The sequence below is a fragment of the Rutilus rutilus genome (genome assembly GCF_951802725.1).
Source record: "Rutilus rutilus genome assembly, chromosome: 10".
NCBI classification, from domain to species: domain Eukaryota; kingdom Metazoa; phylum Chordata; class Actinopteri; order Cypriniformes; family Leuciscidae; genus Rutilus; species Rutilus rutilus.
In genome coordinates this window covers 33,202,920-33,219,256 of record NC_140215.1, presented here as the reverse complement: position 1 = coordinate 33,219,256, position 16,337 = coordinate 33,202,920, and the positions used below count along the sequence as shown (strand labels likewise).

The 16,337-nt window shown below is 39.3% G+C and overlaps 1 protein-coding gene across 1 annotated transcript in view; it reads right to left on the bottom strand.

Moving 5' to 3' along the window:
• The window catches only part of LOC311299055 (myosin-IIIb-like), a 121,148-nt gene that overhangs the window by 30,439 nt on the left and 74,372 nt on the right, over window positions 1–16,337 (bottom strand). The gene's annotated exons all lie outside the window — the stretch shown is intronic.

Genomic DNA, 16,337 nt, shown 5'->3' with positions numbered 1-16,337 from the left:
GACAGCGTGCAAATATTGAGTTCTCTTTCACGTCTTCTTGCGACTGATTGGAAAGGCTTAAATGAGTTTAAACACAGATAGCAATGTGTGCTATTCAGGTCCCACATGCGCTCGTGTGCTATCAACACCCGGGTGATGACGGCATAAATGACTGCTCATATACGGCACTCGCATTGAACAAAGTAAGAGTGACTGGAGAACGATAGGGTTTGATTTTTACTGAGAACCGCTACACCCCTAATGCCAGACGCGTACTGTGCTTTAACAGTCAGCACAGTAAAACCTTCTCTGAGATGTTTCTCTGAAGACATTTTTCATCTTTATTGATTCAAGTTTATGTGCAAATTCACTTCAATAATGAATTTCAAGACAATCACTTTGGACGAATCCCCTGCTGTGAGCAATGTTCCCATTAATATGCAGAATCCACAGGTTTATTTGTGAGATTAAAGCTTTTTCTAAAGTCTGTTGCTTATTCATTACGGTGTGCTACTAACTCCTGCGTGTCTGTCAGAACAGATGGCCACTTTAATAAATAGCTGTTATAGAAAAAAACCTCAACAAACTGTTGGATCCCACAAACTAGCCACAATATTTCAGACAAAACAAACAGTAATAAACTTTATGTGGCTCACTGAGTTCAAGTGCTCAAATTACAACCACCCAGTATTGGAGCATTTCTTATAAAGACTTTAACAGTGTTTGGCAATAAAAGTTAATTTATCTTTTATCGTTTATTTGTTGAATATCTGCTTGTTACCCTATTGACGGGCTGCACTGAATATTTATATATTCCTGATCAAGAGCGGTGGACATGACTAGTAATTATACAGGGCTATCTTAAGAATGAAAAAAAAAACATTCAGACAATCCACCAACTAGCTGATTATGAACATTTGTAGTTTTGCCAAGTTAGTAGGAAGCAGGGGAGTGATGTTGCATGAACGAGCCTGAGAGAGAGAGAGAGAGAGAGAGAGAGAGAGAGAGAGAGAGACTCTGTCTGGCTGGTCTCCAGATAGTCGGTGTGACAGAGATGATTACTATGGTGGTGACAATAATGGACCCAAAATATAAATTCCAGATCTGTGTTGGTCTTGCATGACATGACGTGTTCCCTGCGGCCGAACCAATCAACAGAGCAGCCAATTACACACAGTCAATGACTTCAGCCCTGCACAGGCAGCCTGTGTCTGTCAAGTGATATGATCCACAGGAACAATGTCATAAGATGTTCAAAGATTTAAAGGGGTGGTTGATTATGATTTCACTTTTCTAACTTTAGCTACTGTGTAATGTCGCTGTTTGAGCATAAACAACATCTGCAAAGTTACACTGCTCAAAGTTCAAAGCAAAGGGTGATATTTTCTTTTACAGAAATTACTTTTTAAGGACTACAACAAATGGCTGGTAGGGACTACAATGAGCTTCTTCACACTAACCCTAACATTTACATAAATCCCACCCCCGGGAACACGATTTAGATTATCATGACAGAATATGCAAATCAATGACTAGAAGATCGTTAGTCTCTCCACCTTTGTCCAACTCCGGTTTAAAGGGATATTTCACTTTGAAATTAATTTTTGATATGTTTTAGCTTACCTCAAGGGCATCCAAGATGTAGGTGTCTTTGTTTCCGCAGTAGTTTCAATTGTGATATTTTTAGGTCAAACCGTTCTTGTCTGTCAGTCATATAGTGCAGGTCTATGGTCACTGGCTCAAAACACAAGCACAGAGTCCAAATTAAAACAATTCCCCACGTCCAAATGAAACAATTCCCCATCATAAGTACACATTGATGGCCTAAGACACGAAACGAGCGGTTTGTGTGAGAAAACGAACAGTATTTATATCGTTGTTATCTCTTGAACACAGCACACGTCCAAATGATCTGAGGGCGCGGGCGGGTATATATATATAAATAGATGTCGCCTTGGCTACTGCAGTTCATTGGAACGAAACCGTAGCCAAGCGACATCTAGTGTATACATCTATACCCGCCCGTGGGCGGTTATAGATGTATACACTAGATGTCGCCTTCGCTACTGCAGTTCATTGTAACGAAACCGTAGCCAAGTAATCCATAATGTCTTGCATTATGGGTGTTGAAGATGTCTTGAAGATGTTTGCATTTTGCCCCTCTTAGGACATCTATGTATATATCTATACCCGCCCGCGCTGTCAGATCATTTGGACGTGTGCTGTGTTCAAGAGATAACAACGATATACTGTTCGTTTTCTCACACAAACTGCTCGTTTCGTGTCTTAGGCCATCAATGTGTACTTACGATGGGGAATTGTTTAATTTGGACTCTGTGCTTGTGTTTTGAGACAGTGACCATAGACCTGCATTATATGACTGACAGACAAGAACGGTTTGACCTAAAAATATCAAAATTGAAACTACTGCGGAAACAAAGACACCTACATCTTGGATGCCCTTGAGGTAAGCTAAAACATATCAAAAATTTATTTCAAAGTGAACTATCCCTTTAAACATAAAAGTCAGAACAGTTTCTGAAATATTCAGTGCGTGTGTGTGAGATAATCGGACCTGCTAACAAACACACACACACACACACACGCTCCACCCTCTGTGCCGGGAGCAGCAGCTCATTTGCATTTAAAGGGACACACACAAAAACAGCGCGTTTTTGCTCACCCTCAAAAAGTGACAATTTTAAAATGCTATAAAAATATCTGTGGGGTATTTTTAGCTAAAACTTCACATACACACATGGGGACATCAGAGACATGTTTTACATCTTGTGAAAAGTGCATTATAGGACCCCTTTAACAAATATTGCTTGGTACTCTCATTGTAATGTACACTGGCCCACAAAAGTATTTGGACACTCAAGTCAGTTAAAAATGTAATTGCATCAGATATAAAACATTAAAGCAAGTGAGAACAACGGCTTTTCTCTTCATTAACTTCACTTCATATTTTTTTGTTCAGTATCTTTTAATCAGCGTGTTTTGATGGTTTTTAGTGGATGTATGAAGTCAAATCTCTAGTTCACACAGCTGTAGCAGAGGAACCACAGGTCTAATGAACACATTAACCATCCACTACCAGTGTGTCAAGCAAATGTGCTTGTGATATCTTTTAAACGATACTTCATTGTGTTTTTCCTGTGACCTAGTTTTCCCCAGTCTGTTTAATTAGATAAGTCATTCACCTGTACCCTGTTAATTTACTAATTAAGTTCCTTTGTCTGCTCTGTACTTAAACCCTCATTTCTCTCTTAGGGGGTGTTTACACATCACCATTTTCAACTAAAAACGTAAAGAATTTTATGCGTTTTAGCCGTTCGTTTACACAACAACGGCATTTTGGGTGCCTGGAAACACAAAGTTTTGAAAACTGGTTTCAAATTCCACGTTTTTGAAACCAGTCTCCTTGTAAACAACAAAAATCTCTGACGAAAATGACGTCATGCACATGCTTATTACATGTTCAGTCTATAGTGTTTCATCGCCATCTAATGGTCTGGAAGCAGAATACAGTGTATTTATCATTTTTGCAAATCAGTCTGAATGGGGATTGTTTTGACAATGGTGTCATCTGTACGCGGAAAACTCAAAGGAAAAGCGTATCCCTTTTAAGCATATCGTTGTCGTGTAAACGTACCCTTAGTCTCTGTCCGTTCTCGTTAATGTTTTTGTGGTTTTCTCCATCGTTTCTCCTGGTTCCTTAGTGTTTGTGATTAAAGTCTGTTTACCGGAATTATTCCTCGTCGTAAAAGTTTCTAATACACCACGTTACGTAACAGAAGAAAGGACCCACTGAAAAGAGCATGGCCTCACCTGCTGTACTGCTGTTATGCCTTGAGCAGGAGCAGCAAAGCCTCGAGGCCCACACCAGCGGATTTCTCTATCTGGCGAGCCTAACGGACTTCCCAGATCGCTCCCTGTGAGCTTTCTTTTTTGCAAGCCTTAACGAGCACACAAAGGCTCGCCTGCCCGGTGTGGGTCCTCGGGGTCCACATTCGCCGAGTTTGGTCCCAGTTCTTGCTGTTTTAATGTTCTTGCTTTTTGTTATGTTATATGTTAAATTATGGAATCTGGAAGGTATTTAGAGGAGCTTAAAGACATTTTTTAGGTTAACTCAATGGACTTTTTTGGAAAGATTATTCCCAATTGCCCCCCTGTTTCTCAAACATCTCCTGTATCTCCAGTGCTACATGTCTCTCCAAAATGCCCGCCCAGCCTCCCTCTCCCACCTCCTCAATCAACTAGTTCCTCAACCCCGCCTCCGCTGATGTCATTCAGTCCCTCTGCAGCTCTCACATTCTGTGAAGACCTGCCCAGTGTCTTCAGGCCTCCAGCTCCATCCAGCACAGAGGATCCCCTGTCTCCGCCTCCAGCCTCTGTGTCCATCGCTTCACTTCGGCCTGTTGACACACCGGCTCCGCTCTGGCTCCTCCCTCCCTCGGCTCCACCGGAAACCATCGGCCATACGGCTTCTCTGGGCTCCATTGTCCATCCGGCTCCACCTTGGTCAGCCGTCGACCTGCCTGCACCTTTGGCTCCGTCTTCCTCCCCGCTCCGCCTCTGTCCTCAATCCCACCGGCTCAACCTCTGTCCTCTGGTTCACCGGTTCCACCTCCGACGCTCATCATCGTGGCTCCACCTCAGTCTCCAGGGCCACCGGTTTCGCGTGGGCTCATTGGCCTCTCATCTCCACCTGTGTCTCCCTCTTCGACAGCTGCATCTCCGTCGGTCGTCCCCAGGGTATCTTCCTGTCCTGGCTGGTTCCTGGCTGAACATCTGGCTCCTCACTGACTCCTCCCACCATCCTCTCCTCCATGGACTGTTTTTGCCTTGGACTCTTTTTGTTTTTTTGTCAGCTCCACGGCCTCCTCCAGAGCCCCCTCCCTCCTCAGTTGGACTATTACTACTTTTTGGGAGGGGACGTACTGTAACATGTATGGTCTGTCTTCTATGTTTTCATTTTGTTTTTGGTTTAGTCCAGTGACCTAGTTTTCTCCAGTCTGTTTAATTAGTTATGTCATTCACCTGTACCCTGTTAATTTACCAATTAAGTTCCTTTGTCTGCTCTGTATACTTAAACCCTCAGTTCTCTCTTAGTCTCTGTCCGTTCTCGATAATGTGTTTGTGGTTTTCTCCTGCATTTTTCCTGGTTCCTTGTGAGAGTTTCTAATACACCACGTAACAATATACATACAGTGGGTACGGAAAGTATTCAGACCCCCTTAAATTTTTAACTTTTTGTTATATTGCAGCCATTTGCTAAAATCATTTAAGGTATTTTTTTTCTTCTCATTATTGTACACACAGCACCCCACATTGACAGAAAAACACAGAATTGTTGACATTTTTGCACATTTATTAAAAAAGAAAAACTGAAATTAAAATATCACATGGTCCTAAGTACGGGTGACCCCGAATAGTTGAAGATTCGATGCTTCGATATGAGGAGCCTGATTCGACTACCGATCTCACGGTCGAATCTTCGCAGAGGTGTTATGAAACGAGGACCATGCCACTTTGGCTATATGAGGGCGCTTAATGTCTGATTTCACATAGAACTAGCTTTTATGTCAATACGTTAATATTCAGCCTATTATGATAATGCTGTATATAAAAATGTGCAAAGAAAGAAGCTTTTAATAAATATTTTTTAACGTGTGTGAATAAATCCAAACACCCCGTGACAGATTTAAGTTTCACTTTCAATCCGTGACCGACAGAGAAGCGTCTTCGCGGCAAGGATTTAAATCTTTAACAATGTCTGGGATAAGAAAATCTAAAGTGTGGATGTACACCATTAGAAAGGATATTCTCCAAGGCTGGATTTAGCATTAGGAAAACCATGATCGCACTTCTGCCGGCCAACGTTTCACGCATAGACTGGGTTTCACGTTAGAATGTATTTTATCCGCGAGCACAATTTGAAAAGACTCCAACGGACACAGACAGAGTGAAAGACTGGATTTGTTCTCTTGATCAGGTAGGGTACTAGTGATTTCAAAACTTTTCAGCCGATTCTAATTTGATTTTTGGATGCTGTGAACATTTTTAGCTAAAAAGACTGCCTCTCCAGTTTAGCATTTATTGTTGTTTCTGCATTTAAAAAGACAAAGTTTAAAATTCTGGCTACTATCGTTAGTTTAATAATTTCTTTATTTTTATTTTATTTATAAATCTGTCAGGGTTATCTAATCTAACTATTTGTGGCTTGTGTTTTGAATATATGTTCCTCTGCACTTTAGGCATTTTGCACACATTTGCTCATCTTGTGACTTGATTCTGATTTATTTCGTTTTGTGTTTTTATTTATGAGAAAGGTATAATCTGTTCTAATTTAATTTAGTAATTTTTTTTTTTTTTTTTTTGGTGCATCGATGTTGTGCTGTAGGCTGGCCTGCTTGCACAGGTAATTTAGCCGATTTAATTTGATTTGCATGTGAAATGCAAATCCTGTCTGCACTGTGGCCTTTCTTGAGTTATTTATGTTATTTCTTAGTTTTATTGATCCAAAATGTTTATCTTTGTGTGATTTTCTGTACATCGCGGCTTTGAAACGTTTAAGCCCCGCCCCCAGCCCCACCCCCACCCCCATACACATGATTCGACTATTAGTCGACTATAGGCAAGACATGACGATTCTGATTCGACTATGAAAATCCATAGTCGGGGACAGCCCTAGTCCTAAGTATTCAGACCCTTTGCTGTGACACTCATATATTTAACTCAGGTGCTGTCCATTTCTTCTGATCATCCTTGAGATGGTTCTACACCTTCATTTGAGTCCAGCTGTGTTTGATTATACTAATTGGACTTGATTAGGAAAGCCACACACCTGTCTATATAAGACCTTACAGCTCACAGTGCATGTCAGAGCAAATGAGAATCATGAGGTCAAAGGAACTGCCTGAAGAGCTCAGAGACAGAATTGTGGCAAGGCACAGATCTGGCCAAGGTTACAAAAAAAATTCTGCTGCACTTAAGGTTCCTAAGAGCACAGTGGCCTCCATAATCCTTAAATGGAAGACGTTTCGGACGACCAGAACCCTTCCTAGAGCTGGCCGTCCGGCCAAACTGAGCTATCGGGGGAGAAGAGCCTTGGTGAGAGAGGTAAAGAAGAACCCAAAGATCACTGTGGCTGAGCTCCAGAGATGCAGTCGGGAGATGGGAGAAAGTTGTAGTAAGTCAACCATCACTGCAGCCATCCACCAGTCGGGGCTTTATGGCAGAGTGGCCCGACGGAAGCCTCTCCTCAGTGCAAGACACATGAAAGCACACCTGAAGGACTCCAAGATGGTGATAAATAAGATTCTCTGGTCTGATGAGACCAAGATAGAACTTTTTGGCCTTAATTCTAAGCAGTATGTGTGGAGAAAACCAGGCACTGCTCATCACCTGTCCAATACAGTCTCAACAGTGAAGCATGGTGGTGGCAGCATCATGCTGTGGGGGTGTTTTTCAGCTGCAGGGACAGGACGACTGGTTGCAATCGAGGGAAAGATGAATGCGGCCAAGTACAGGGATATCCTGGACGAAAACCTTCTCCAGAGTGCTCTGGACCTCAGACTGGGCCGAAGGTTCACCTTCCAACAAGACAATGACCCTAAGCACACAGCTAAAATAACGAAGGAGTGGCTTCACAACAACTCTGTGACTGTTCTTGAATGGCCCAGCCAGAGCCCTGACTTAAACCCAATTGAGCATCTCTGGAGAGACCTGAAAATGGCTGTCCACCAACGTTTACCATCCAACCTGACAGAACTGGAGAGGATCTGCAAGGAGGAATGGCAGAGAATACCCAAATCCAGGTGTGAAAAACTTGTTGCATCTTTCCCAAAAAGACTCATGGCTGTATTAGATCAAAAGGGTACTTCTACTAAATACTGAGCAAAGGGTCTGAATACTTAGGACCATGTGATATTTCAGGTTTTCCTTTTTAATAAATGTGCAAAAATGTCAACAATTCTGTGTTTTTCTGTCAATATGGGGTGCTGTGTGTACAATAATGAGGAAAAAAAAGAACTTAAATGATTTTAGCAAATGGCTGCAATATAACAAAGAGTGAAAAATTTAAGGGGTTCTGAATACTTTCCGTACCCACTGTATATGCAAATAATATACATATATGCAAATAATATATATTTAATGGCCTATGATTCATTAATAATGTTAGCAAGTTCTACCATAAAATCTCATTATTTTGATATGATGGCATGGTTTCGTCTAGATCAGAGTTACTTATGTAACAGTTTCAGAACAAATCAAAGAGAAGATTTTGGCTTCAGCCCAAACCAAGATTACATTTATTTGGAGACAAACTACCTAAAGGAAATGTGCACTTCCTGAACTTAATCCACCAAAGTGAGTGAAGGCACACTAACTAGGGTTGACACTATCTGTTAGTGTGCACACAGTAATTTGTTTTGTTACTCATTTGTGCTAATCCTGTAAAACTTTTGATCTTGTACTCGATGATGCATTCAAATGACATGTTCAGAGGTGTGTTTCACAGCCAACACACTGAGTAAAGCCCAGATCAGACTATTCTAACACTCCCACTCCCCAGAACCCTTCAGGCCAATGTGCAGGCCTGCCATCCACACGCAAATAAATTGGAGAAGGCAGCATAAAGTGTTTCTTTCTAGAATTTTCTTCATGCCTTTCAAGGACACTTATGTATGTGGAATAACACATCATTGTCTTTATATGTCCATACTTCATAAGTGCAAGATAGTTCTCTTCTGTTGCTCCCTCTTCTAAAAAGGATCAGACTTCATGGTATATGAAAGCTGAGCTCCTTATGTTAACCCGCTTTATAAAGATTATGCTTTTGGTAAACATACATGTCAGTAGTGAGAAAACAAGAAAGGTAAAGTATTATGCAGAGGGGCTGAAAGAGAGAGAGACCTTAACTTTCGATCTCTACTTTGAAGGAATTTCCCGGTTATTTCCAAACTAACTGTCTATTCTTCACTTGCTGTCGATTAGGACAGAAAACAATTTCAACTAGTTCTTTAAAAGAAACAAACATAAAACAAGTATGAGAAGTATACTTTAGCATACCTTTAAAAAAGTACTTATCACGGAAATAATATATACTTTAAAATAATATAATTAAGTGTGATCTGAATGTAATGATTTCAGACACTTAAAGGTGCTATAAGCGATGTCACACGTTTTTTAGGCCAAAACATTTTTTGTCACATACAGCACACATCTCCTCACTATCCGCTAGCTGCCTGTCCCCTGAACACACTGTAAAAAAAAAACGTGATATCTGTAGACAGCCCAGGCTCCACAAACAGCAAGAAAAACAAACTGGCCCAGCCTGGACCACGAAACATAACAAACAGTGTTCCAGCCAATAACCGACAAGAATGATTTGAATGGTGTGGGGAGTGGAGGAGAGAGAAGCATGAAGAGGGAAGTTAGCTAGAGGAGAGATGTCATAGACAATGACAACGATTAACGTTAAAAATTTCTATTCTTGAGAATTTTGATATGGCCGACACACGCCCATAGACGATTTCCGATGAACAAATAACAAAGAAGAGGGAAAAGTAACGCGCGAAGTCCCGAATTTACATCGGAAAAGCGTTCAAAAGGTGGGGAGAACTCCGCCGGCAGAAAGGCGTCCAATCCGAAATTCAGGTGGCTCTGTTTTTGCTGGACAGGTGGGTAAATCCAGTTTGGTTTTTCTAAATGGTTCATGACTGTTTCAGAAAGCACGGAAGGGAGGGGGAGGAGACGGGATGAGGAGGAGGGGGGGTCGAGCTAGCCTCCGTTTTGTTTGACTATACTTTTAACGTCAACAAGAAGTGACGTCACCCAACATCGCTTAGAGCATCTTTAATTGCATGTTATTTGCAATTAAATGCAAATTTAGTTTAGTTTACGTTTATATTTAATGCAGTTAGCTAAACCAAAAGTGCTTTTTCGACCCAGTTAAGTAAGACTTAAGTACATCATTTTATGTAATTTCAAAATGACTTCAACTGTCTTTGAAATATGTTTAAAATTTACTTCTGAATGTACTGACAAGCATTTACGGTAAACGAATATATACTTTAATAACATTTCTATTGAAACTTGTATGTCAAGTTCAGTTTTATCCGAAACATATGAGTGTGAATCTGAATCTAGCAATGTTTGATTACGTTGGTTGTTGTACGTATCGGGGCGGTTCGGAAATGAAATGTCTGGTGAGTGGCACTAAAAGGTTAATGTATTATGTTTGAAAATAGTGTACCACGTATCTGACCGATAGTGTTAACAAAAGCAAACATGAAATAAAAATGCATTTTCTGAAGCAACTATGCCATTTTGTCTTGCTTCTATAAGTCTTTGAGCTCTTTCATCGTGACTCGTGTTTCACATCGCAAGTGCAGTGCTGTACCACGTGAGCTACCGAGCAACTTTACTGTGTAAGAGAAGCCATACATATAAAGCTGGTGATTCAAACATCAAAATGTATTAGTTTACAAATCATGCACTATAGTAGAAGTGTTATGAGGTCAAAACAAGGAACTGTGCAAGGAACTGCACAAAAATAAGTCTTTATTAATTGATAATCTGCTCTTTTATTCATAATTTGTTGGCAAAAATGCAGATAGATGCACATTTTACAATGAGCAGGCTGGCTTTTGTACGTTAGTCAACACACCAAAATAAGTGTCCTTTTTAAGCATTACAAAAGAATATTAAAACAATGATTTAAAATGTACTTTGGTTACACTTTATTTTGATGGTCCACTTTAGATATTCTACTAACTATAAGTAACTTTGCAACTACAGTACATGTCAACTAGCAGTCATTAGAATATTAATACACTGTAGTAGACTGTCAGTAGACTGTTAGGTTAGGGTTCGGGTTAGTATAATAAGTTGGCATGCAGTTGAAAAGTTACTTATAGTCAGTAGAATGTCTGTTGGGGACCATCACTATAAAGTGTTAGCAGATATTAATCAGACTGTACAGTAATACTCCAATGACTGCTAGCTGACATGCAGATGCAAAGTTACTTATAGTTAGTAGAATGTCTAAAGTGGACCATCAAAATAAAGTGTAACCTGTACCTTAATCTAATACTTTTAATTTGAAATTATTACAAAAACAATCATGAAAGTGAACCTTCTTTAAGTACACTTAAATGGCTTTTTATTTTATTAATATTATGTGACCCTGGACCACAAAACCAGTCACATGGGTACATTTTTTGCATTTGAAATTTACAAATCACATGTAAGCTGAATAAATAAGCTTTCAATTGATGTATGGTTTGTTAGGATATGACAATATTTGGCGGAAATACAACTATTTGTAAATCTGGAATCTGAGGTTGCCAAAAAAATTTAAACATTGGGAAAATCGCCTTTAAAGTTGTCCATTTATGATTCGCGATTGTGCTGCATTCACTCACAAAAATAAATATTTTATATATTTACGGTAGGAAATTTACAAAATATCTTCATGGAACATGATCTTTACTTAATCAATAATATTGACCCATACAATGTATTGTTGGCTATTGCCACAAATATACCTGTGCTACTTGTGACTGGTTTTGCTTATGTAATCTGCATGGACAGTTTTTCTTTAAAAAGGGAGTTGAAGTAAACTACAAAAGTGGATTCAGTACAATCACACTTTTTTTGCAGCAACAAAAAGTTTGAAATGCAAAACTATGGCACTTAATCATTGCACACACGAGTATGACACTAATCGTTTAGCAACCTTGTTATCCGCAAAAAAAAAGTACACCCAGATATTATCGCTTGCTTTCTGCTTGAGGATACCAGGGAAGGACGAGATGCAACGTGATGCAGTGTGCAACTGAGTACATAGTACAGAATACTCCATCCCATAATGTAGTGCACTCACCCTGTTCTTTCCGAATGCCTGTTATTTCCGAGCCCTACACTCTTTCTCTCACAGTAGAGGGAGAGAGCGCTTGTAGCAGGGAGAAAGGCATAGGCACGATCACTTCTAAATGAAATGAACTGCAAATGTCATGAATGAGCCAGAAGCTGCCATTTTTAACACCCTCTGGACTTACTATTTATTCTGCCAGAAATTCAGGAATATTTACACAAAACTTTGTGTAAACTTTGTGTTTATTGTAAACACAGTAAAACATCTTTTTTTTTTGTGACATCACAATCAACATGTCTGTGGCCGTCCAAATCAAAATCCAATTTTCGAAATGGTAACTGGATGCTACTTGCTGTAATAACCTATATGTTTGCACATTTCTAACTGTTGTTATTTCTGTTTTGATTCTGAAATTAACGAATAATCTACTACAGATTTCTGGACCAATACATCACATAGACAAAACAATAAAACATATATTTTTTGTGACGTCACAATCAACATGTCTAAAACAAACAAAGTGGCACCCATGGCTATCATATGACGTAAAATGATGAATTTGTGTTTATACAGTAGTTTTGACAAAAAGGTATTTTTTTTATAATAAAAATAAATTTGTCAGTCTATCTCTTAAAAAAAAAAAAAAAGGTTATGATTTGTGATATTTGGCTAATGTAATGCATTTTAGTGTTTAAGGTACTAAACAAATCTGCAGTCCTTTTTTTATAAACTAAGGGATGAATCAAAATTATTGTCTGTGGCAGTGGAAACAATGCTGTCCATAAACATTAAGGGGTTAGATCTGCTAAAAATGGAAATTCTGTCATCATTCACTCACCTTCATATTGTTTCAAATCCATTTAACATTTGTTCACCTTTGAAACACGAATCAAGATATTTTAATGAAACCTGAGAGACTTCTGTCCCTCCACTGGAAGTCTATTCCACCAAAACAATGAGACTTCAAAAGTTCAAAAAGACACTGAAAAAGTAAAACCATATGAATCGAGCGGTTTAATGAAGTCTAACATAGAGACATAGAGAACAGATTTAATCTATGCTTTTATCCACGTTAAACATTGATCAACACGCATACATAGAGCACATGAAATACTGAAAACTGTTTGACAAGCAAAAACCAATGATGCTTGTTCTTGGGAATCACACAGTCACGTTTGATCAATGTGGCTTGTTCTCGCATTTATGATGATTGTGTACGGATCATTTTTATGATTTCTTCATGAACTTTTTGTAAGTGTCAAAAAAATCTCTCAGTTTTCATTCATTATATTTGTTGACTGCATTAGTTATCATTAACTAACAGTGAAAAATACATCCAAAGTATTTATATATCATAGTTATTGTTAATTTTAACTTAAAATCAAAAGTTAATATTGTTTCACTGACATTAACTAACAAAGTTAATTTTTATAAACAAATTTTAACAAAGATAAACACTATAACAAATATATTGCTCATTATTAGTTAACGTTAGTTAATACATTAACTAATGTTAACTAATGGAACTTTATTGTAAAGTGTTTCCAAATCTTCCATATAAAACGAAAGTCTTACGGGTTTGGAATGACATGAGGGTGAATAAATGACAGAAATCATTTTTTTGGCTTAAGTAACCATTTAAGATGTGAATAATCCAGCAGGCTCTAGTGTGTGTACTGAATCTAGAGTTAAAATCATAGAGCATGTGAAAAGGTGATGATTTTCTGTCCAGTCAGAAGCACACACCACATTCTGACACAGCCGGGATCAGATCAGAGACTCAGCAGCACTTAACGCCCAATAAAGATGGCAGAAGAGTGTTTGGGTCTCAGAGTAACACACTGGCCATGACCTCCCGAACATTTGATAAGGAGGGGTTAGACAGGGATAATGTGTGTGTGTGTGTGTGTGTGTGTGTGTGTGTCTCTAGGGTGACAGCAGCAGGATGAGAGGCAGGAAGTGAGCAGAACTCCAGACATCTGGCACTGCCGTCTCCCCTGACACACACACACACACACACTCTGATCTCCTCCGATCAAAGTCTGCCCTGCTTACTCTTCCACAACACACACATCCACACAGCATCCACACACACTTACACGTGTTCTCCTCACAGACAGAATCAAGTCTTTAGCTTAGCCAACAGCTCCTCTGATGAAGGCATCAAACTGTGATCTAAAACTAGTCTGTGTGTGTGTGTGTGTGCTGTATCTCAGGGCAGTCCAGTCAGCAGTTCTGTTTTTTGCATACTCAAGGTGAGGTAATTTGACTTAAACTGCTTTAAACAGCGAGAAAGAGTCATGCTGAGAGATCTTTATCCTCCAGCACCACATGAATGTGAATACAGTGAGTGACTAGAGCTGGACAGTGTTGGTCATCAACTAAATTAACGCTAGTGAAAACTACTGTAGCACTAGCAGTGGCGAGGCTGGAAATCTCCAAGTGTGTGGATACTTGTGAATTAGGGTGAACCCCTATTCTGTGCCTCTATCCAATAATATTATTTAGAATGATGTCATTGTGGGTTTTTTGAATGAATGAACAATTTCAGTTAGGGTGACATCATCACACTTGAAAAGATACATTTATACTAAATATAAATAGTTGGATCCCTGAGAAGGGAACGAGGCGCTGCGTCTGAAGCACATGTGGAGCTAATCCAATCCCGATTGGCGGAAAGATTTGATGGAAATATGAAAGTATGCGTCCTTTAGATTTATCTCGACAGACCTGATTTGAGTCACGATAAGAGGAATCGTCAATATTTTGAACCTGTATCTCGGGGTATCAACGGGGTGACGTTGCACCAATCAGGATGGGGATAGGTGCACATGTGCTTCAGACGCAGTTCACTCTCGTCTCGTCACTAAACGGCTGTTATAAATTGAACAAAACTTCACAGGTTTCATATTCTCAATTTCAAATTTTAAGGCGCAGTGAGTCCCTAGCTATTTTATATCCTCAATATCAAAACAAAACGAGTCCCCTGTGGTGAAAATCCAGCTTGTAATGTTGTTTATAAGTCTATGTGGTGTTTTTAATATGCTTTAAGACAATATGCGTTTAAGACATCATGTCATATTAATGTATTGTCATAATTATAAACAAACTGCGCAAATAGTTATATCATTTTTGGCACTTTGTTTATCTTCTAGTTATTTATCTAGAGCATCTAATTAATCAGAAGTCGCATTGCAAAATAAGGTGAATATTATTGCTTAATTCATCAAATTAGCAGGCTCCTTTTGAATCTAAATTTTTGGCTGAAACAATAATCCAACACTCTTCACGCTCTCATGTAACTTTTGGATTCATTTTAGCATTGGTTTGTAAACTGGTTTATTTTAATAATTCAATCAAACTTATTGCTTATCTATCATTCAACCGAACTTCAAGAAGTACATGGCATTTTTCCTGTCTTCTGTTTTGTAGTCAAATAAATCCTGGAAAACCGCTCTTTATCTTTGATTTTCATTCCATTACTTTTCAAGACTTTTCAAGTAGTTCAAGTTTAATATTGAATTCCCTTGTTTGAAACCCTTTTAGTTTTGCTGCCAGATACAACATACCTCCAGAAAACCAATCATTTATGCAAAACCGTATTAATAATAATCATTAAAATGAATGATTGAGTCACATACAATCAGAAGTGTGTTTGTGAGTCTGTGTGAGAATATGATGAGAATGTCATCTCCAGTGTGTGTGTGTGTGTGTTCAGACAGACAGGATGAGTGGGGTCACCTGTTCTCAGTCTCACAGAGTTAGCGTGGCTGTCTAACCCAGGCATGCTGTGGTGATCTGACAGTAATCCGAAGCCACTGCAGTGCGGAGTGTGTGTTACATTATCTGTCTTAATCCGGTAATCCGCGGACACACAGCTAATCTCAATCCCACCCCCGCACACACCTTCCTCAGTAATCACTCTAATGATGGACCCCGGCAACTGATCCCAGCAGCGCCGCCCCTGATTGACACACCTTCCCTCTCTCTGTGTATACACAAACACACACACATACACACGCACGCTGGCACGCACGCACACACATCAGGTTTCCATGTTTTATGGGGACTTTCCATAGACCTAATTTTTATACTGTACAAACTGTATATATTCTCTCTCCTCACACTAACCCTACCCATCACACAAAGCTTTCTGCATTTTTACATTTTTGAAAACCATCACTTAGTCTGATTTATAAAGCCAAAAAATCAAAAAATGTCCCCACAAGGACAAGGATTTCAGATATTGCCATTTTAGTGGGGACATTTTGTCCTCATAACGTAAGGTTTACCAGGACACACACACACACACACACCTCCCAGGCAGCTCTCATTAATGAAATTCACAGCCCAGGGCGAAACACAAAGCAAACATATGTTCAGCAAATATGTGTGTTTTGGTCTCTGTGTCACTGTAACTGGGAGTGTTTAATAGAGTCACTGGTGTGTGTGAGTCTTTGATGTGATTGGT